General features: G+C 39.5%; 1 long non-coding RNA gene across 1 annotated transcript; it reads right to left on the reverse strand.

Annotated features, from left to right (window-relative positions):
* Nucleotides 1-818: 818 nt before the first annotated feature.
* Nucleotides 819-4,862, reverse strand: LOC137502368 (uncharacterized). The gene is made up of 3 exons (XR_011018742.1): nt 4,682-4,862; nt 4,361-4,510; nt 819-1,541 (listed from the first exon to the last, which is right to left on the reverse strand). It is a non-coding gene; the product is annotated as an uncharacterized lncRNA (long non-coding RNA).
* Between the last annotated feature and the right edge of the window lie 1,650 nt (nt 4,863-6,512).

Raw genomic sequence — 6,512 nt, forward strand, 5'->3', positions numbered from 1 at the left:
TGTGGTGGCAAAAGTACAGTATTCGTGAAAAGAACTTCGAAACCGATGAGCTAACGATGATAAACAGCAAGCACTGTTCAGCTGAAGGGCCCAGAATTGTATTTACGTAAGTTCCATACTATTCTATTTGGTCTACAGTATATTATGTGCATATATAATATGATTTCCTAATGAAGTTAATAACAACAGCGCTTTTCAAATTTCCAAGTAGATTGTCAAGTGAAATAGAATGTACTATCTCACTTGTGTCTAGGGAATGACGAGACCAACATAGGAATAACTGAAATATACTTATATAAATGACATTATCAAAAGAGAATATGTGACTTTTAAAATGATTACCTAATTTTAAAAAGTAACAACAGTTTGCGTCCGCCTCGGTGGTGCAGTGGATAGTGTGATAAGCTGCCACCCCCAGAGGCCCGGGTTCGATTCTCGGCTCTGCCACGAAATTTGAAAAGTGGTACGAGGGCTGGAACAGGGTCCACTCAGCCTCGGGAGGTCAACTGAGTAGAGGTGGGTTCGATTCCCTACTCAGCCATCCTCGAAGTGGTTTTCCATGGTTTCCCACTTCTCCTCCAGGCAAATGCCGGGATGGCACCTAACTTAAGGCCACGGCCGCTTCCTTCCCTCTTCCTTGTCTATCCCTTCCAAACTTCCCATCCCCCTACAAGGCCCCTGTTCAGCATAGCAGGTGAGGCCGCCTGGGCGAGGTACTGGTCATCCTCCCCAGTTGTATCCCCAGACCCAGAGTCTGAAGCTCTAGGACACTGCCCTTGAGGTGGTAGAGGTGGGATCCCTCGCTTAGTCTGAGGGAAAAACCGACCCTAGAGAGTAAACAGATTACGAACGAACAACAGTTTGCACTCGTGCTACTGGCCATTGAATAAGTGTTGCTGGCTTCACATGTGTCTTGGGAGCGCAGCGTGGAGCCGCTTGGAACGTCTACCATGACAACTGACGTACGCAGTGTATAATTCGTGCAACCAAAGAGAGCGGAGATGTTCAGAGTGGTTCCACACGCTGCGCTCCCGAAACACAAGTGAACTGATATGCTTTAGAAGATCAATAATACATTGCAAGAGCAACAGTTTTATCGCTGTCAGTGAATCGCCTTCCTGTGCTTTTATGAACAAAGTTTTTTCACTTGACCCTTAAAAAAATTCTTTGAGTATGAGCTGGAATGACCAAAGTACTTTATTAAGTCAGACTTTGTTTCCACTTTACTTTTCTCTAACCTGCACACCTCACCCTTCAATTTGATGATAAGTGCATTCTTTCTGCAGATAGTTTTTGGAGCCTTACACAACCTTTTCCTAATTATATTAAATTTAACTTCGTTATTAACACTTTTAGGACACCTTGCATTAGGAAGTCTGTCTGTTGGCTGCACCTGAGCAGTACTGGTGGAGATGTTCCATTATGTTCCACTTCTTCTCTCTCCCTTCCTCTTGCGTGGACTCCCTCTTTTTCTTGATCCCAAAACACCCTTCACGCTGCTGCTGGGAAGATTTCGTGTTGGCACAGAATTGGATTTCAGCCTAAAAAAAGAGTTCATTGAAACAAAGTTAATATTCATATTAATTACACACATTGCTTTTTGAATAAGCCCATGCTATAGTACTATGAAATGCAAAACTGGTAGGCTGTAATAATACAGCATATAAATTACAAGAATATGATGAACTGTTGTGAAATACCATTCAATTTCATAGCAGTTGTGTAACAGCCGAACATGTATTATTACATTATTAATTTTTGTGGTTCATGGTGTGGGTTACTGGAGTCACCTCCTAGTTCAAGAACCACGGGCAACGGCTGAGTGGCCTATAACGTGGTCCTGAAACTCGAGATACCCTAACATTTTCAGAGTCATGGCCCGCTTTGTGCTCAGGTGGCTAGGACCCGTCAGGGGAGAGGTCCTCACTAGGACTATAAGTAAGGTAGCATCCTGCTTCACAGAATCGACCGAGCAAGCCTCGGACCTATGGAAGTAACGGAGTCCAGGATACAGGCGTACGATACAGAAAGAGAATGGGTGACATACAGTGACGCGGCAGTAAAAGCAGGAAGGGAATGCCTAGGAACAACCCTCTGTAAAGGTAGTAAAAAGCAAAATCTTGTCGGAATGACAAAGTGAGAGCAGTTTTCAGCATTCAGTCACCACAGGCCAAGTCCTCAGTGTATCTGCGCTCCATGCGGTAGAGCTTGTGATAGGTATCATACTCTTATCTGTCCTCAGAGAAAAGAATCGCTGACATGTTTCTGCTGCAACTAATATTTATTCGCCATTGTGAGTAGTGAAATGTTGTTTGGTGCATTTATTATATATAATAATAATGAACTGAAAGATACTATGCTGTAATATGCAAAATATTCATGTTCATATTATGCTCATGTTATTCTAGTGTAACTTAAAGGATTTATGAAATGTAATTTAATCTTATGACCATTGACTGCAATAAAATACTAAGTAATTTATATCATTATTATTCTGACTCCTTTTGTATGTAATAGGTGCTCTTTAACTTATTTATTAATATAGTCACTTACTACTTTATTTATATCTTTGTTGCAATTCTTGTATTTTTATAGTCTAGAAATAATCATTGTTGTACTCTGGATTGTCATTGTCTCTGTGTATGTGTTTTCCATTCATTCTTCTTCCTTGTCTTTATTATCTTCAGCATTATTATCGTGTATTTATCTTTACTTACATGTATGCATTATAAGTACTGTTGACTGTTGTGTTAAGAAGGTACTGTATTGGGCTTACTGCCTGTGTACTTTCAAAAAGTCAAATAAATAAATAAATTATTTAACTCACAGAGGCATGCAGACTGAATGCTGAAGGGCATAACCGTCTATAGCTATGTATGTATGCATGTAATATTCATTTTCTCTATTTCAAGCAGTAAAGGGAAGTTAAAAGTTTTATACACAAAAACTATTTCACTTCATAAAGCATAAAGCTGAAAATTACAGGCCAATCAGTTTGACATGCATTGCATGTAAGCTTTGGGAAAGCATTCTTTCTGGTTATATTAGACACGTTTGCAAAATTAAGAACTGGTTTGATAGAAGGCAGTTTGGGTTTAGGAAAGGTTATTCCACTGAAGCTCAACTTGTAGAATTCCAACAAGATATAGCAGATATCCTGGATTCTGGAGGTCAAATGGACTGTATCGCAATTGACCTATGTAAGGCATTTGATAGGGTAGATCATGGGGACTACTGACAAAAATAAGTGCAATTGGACTAGAAAAAAGAGTGACTGAATGGGTGGCTAAATTTCTAGAAAATAGAACTCAGATAATTAGAGTAGGCGAAGCTTTATCTGACCCTGTAATAATTAAGAGGGGAATACCTTAAGGCAGTATTACTGGACCTTTATATTTTCGTATATATATCTATGATATGTGTAAAGAAGTGAAATCAGAGATAAGGCTTTTTGCAGATGATGTTATTCTGTACAGAGTAATAAATACTTACAAGATTGTGAGCAACTGCAACGTGACCTTGATAATGTTGTGAGATGGACAGCAGGCAATGGTATGATAATAAACGGGATTAAAAGTCAGGTTGTGAGTTTCATAATTAGGAAAAGTCCTCTCACTTTTAATTACTGCATTGATGGGGTGAAAGTTCCTTTGGGGGATCATTGTAAGTACCTAGGTATTAATATAAGGAAAGATCTTCATTGGAGTAATCAAATAAATATGATTGTAAATAAAGGGTACAGATCTCTGCACATAGATATGAGGGTATTTAGGGGTTGAAGTAAGGATGTAAAGGAGAGAGCATATAAGTCTCTGGTAAGACCCAAACTAGAGTATGGATCCAGTGTATGGGACCCTCACCAGGATTACTTGATTCAAGAACTGGAAAAAATCCAAAGAAAAGCAGCTCGATTTGTTCTGGGTGATTTCCGACAAAAGAGTAGTGTTACAAAAATGTTGCAATGTTTGGGCTGGGAAAACTTGGGAGACTAAGTAGTGTGTTACAAGTGATTAAAATCATGTTGGGTCCATACTGAATCTCAGTTATGTTTCGAACTGTCAGTGGAGAGATGGCGTGGAATGACATTAGTACACAGTTTGAGTGGTGTCTTTAAAAGTAGGAAAGATCACAATATGAAGATAAAGCTGAAATTCAAGAGTACAAATTGGGGCAAATATTCATTCAGAGGAAGGGGAGTTAGGGATTGGAATAACTTACCAAGGGAGATGTTCAATAAATTCCCAATATCTTTGCAATAATTTAAGAAATTGCCAGGAAAACAACAAATAGGGAATCTTCCACTTGGGCAACTGCCCTAAATGCAGATCAGTAGTGACTGATTGATTGATTCATAACTTACCCTTGACTAAAGAGCTGAGGATTCCTAAAATCTGTGGATTGGAAGTGATCTCAACATATCTTGTATGAGGTATTTAAGTAGGTAGGTCCTTCTTTCTTGTAAATGCCATCCAAATCACTTCTCCTACATTTGATAACCCACTGATCACACCTACAACGAAAGAAAACAACAAATTAAAATTAACCTATGAGTGCAACTTTTACACCATTGTCTACTTTCGATTTATGTAATTAATTCAAGATAAGAGTACTTGTTGATACCTAAATGTTAAACCTAATGTGATGTGTACACTAATATTTTACAATATTGGAATTTACTTACACTGTTTCACAGGACTTTGCTGCTCCAGGGCATTGTAGTTCTTGGATTATTGGAAGTTGTTGTTGATTTGTAGTGGATGCCTCGTGGATTATTAAATTACTGTCTGTAGATTCAGCTGCACTGGAAGACTCTCTACTTGCTATGTTGCATATCAAATGGATGTGATTACACGAGCTTGATTGCTCCCAGTTCGTGAATTATACGGCAAACTCGGCGTAAAGACTTGTTAACTATCACAAAACAAGCAATACTGAGATAGATTTGTAAAGTTATCTATCATAAAACAAAACAAACCTTCTTCTTCTTCTTGCTACACAAGTGGCGCGAAATCGCTAGGTAGGCGGTACTAAACGCCGAGATTCCTCGAGTAGTCCCGAGCATAGCCGATTATTGGCTGCACTTCGACATTCCCTAGACAAAAGTCCATCCTGTTTCCATGCCAACACACAGCCTAAACGACGCAAACGACGGGCTCCTCATGAAGTAGGATTATAATTACAACACTCCGCAGCACTCATTCTCTTTGTTATAAGCTACAAATACAGTACGCGCACGTGTGTCGTTCTCTCTGCACTATACTAAAATGTATAGTCAGAAATGTACCGGTAGTAGAGCAAGGAGATTACTCTGGACTTAATTAATGATATAATAGAAAGGCCTTATTTGTGGGATGTCTAATCAGAGGAATACAGATAGAAAGCAGACAGTTTCCAGGAACTCGAAAATATCTATAATTGTTCCCGCGAGTAAATCGAAAAAAAAAAAAAAAAAAAAAAAACTAGCGTCCCTCCACTCCCAGTACTGTCGAGAATTGCAGAAAGTTCAGCAAATTCGGTAGTCGGGCGCGGACGAAGTTTATACTTCAAAGTGGTTTGCTTTTGAAGCAATGAGCAGAGTGAGGGGAGGAAATGTGTCTAATAAAAATGCAACAAGAAGCAACAGTGGCAGTAACAAAGACTGATGTGCCCGTGCTTCGCTACGGGATTCTCAGAAAGATTGACTTGGTGGTTTTCCTAGCTGAATTCAACATACGTCAGTAGGAATGTAGCGATTGAAAGCAATGTTATCATATAAAATACTCGATCAAATGAAAAACCGCACACTAGAGATGGGTAAGAGTAGTTCACCAGAAGGACTAGTGTCAGAATTGCTCAGTCCCTGAAATGAACAGTTCTTTGGGAGCAGTTCTTTTAGTTTCTACTCTTCTCCCTCAGTAACTTCGCTCGCTAGAATCCCAGGCGGCTGGGCTGCCAACAAATGCTCCGTGACCAGCACGTGGGTATTTTATATCTGCTCGCGCTACGCACCACAGCAGCCGAATGTACCTTTAAAAATTAATAATCATGATTGTTTTAAAGGGCATAGCAATTATGTTACCGAGAATTAAAAATTATTAATGGTTGGATTTTCAGTGCATTTTCTTTAAATATCTACAGGAACAATGTTACAATACCTCTGAAATTTAGCCATCATTCACAAAATACGATCACGAACCGCGGTATTAATTTCACTTGCAAGTGGGGGTTTGGAAAAGGATTTGGAAGGAATCAGCCATGGTTTTTGAAGAAGGTACTGTTCTAGCATGTTCCTCGAGGGAAAAGGGAAAAGTACGGAAAACCCTTAGAGAACAGCCGTTGGGGAGATTCAAACTCACAGCGCCTCTCGAGTCCGGGTTACACGCAAGCAGTGCTTACTGTCATGCTACACCGGTCGGCAATAAACTATGAGTTCGGTGATTCCACATTATTAATATTTTGATTATGAAACTTGGGCCATGATTTCAAACTCTCTAAATATCACATTGCGTGCGTTTGGATTAGGCCTATTTTAG

The sequence above is a fragment of the Anabrus simplex genome, chromosome 1 (assembly GCF_040414725.1).
Source record: "Anabrus simplex isolate iqAnaSimp1 chromosome 1, ASM4041472v1, whole genome shotgun sequence".
Taxonomy (NCBI): domain Eukaryota; kingdom Metazoa; phylum Arthropoda; class Insecta; order Orthoptera; family Tettigoniidae; genus Anabrus; species Anabrus simplex.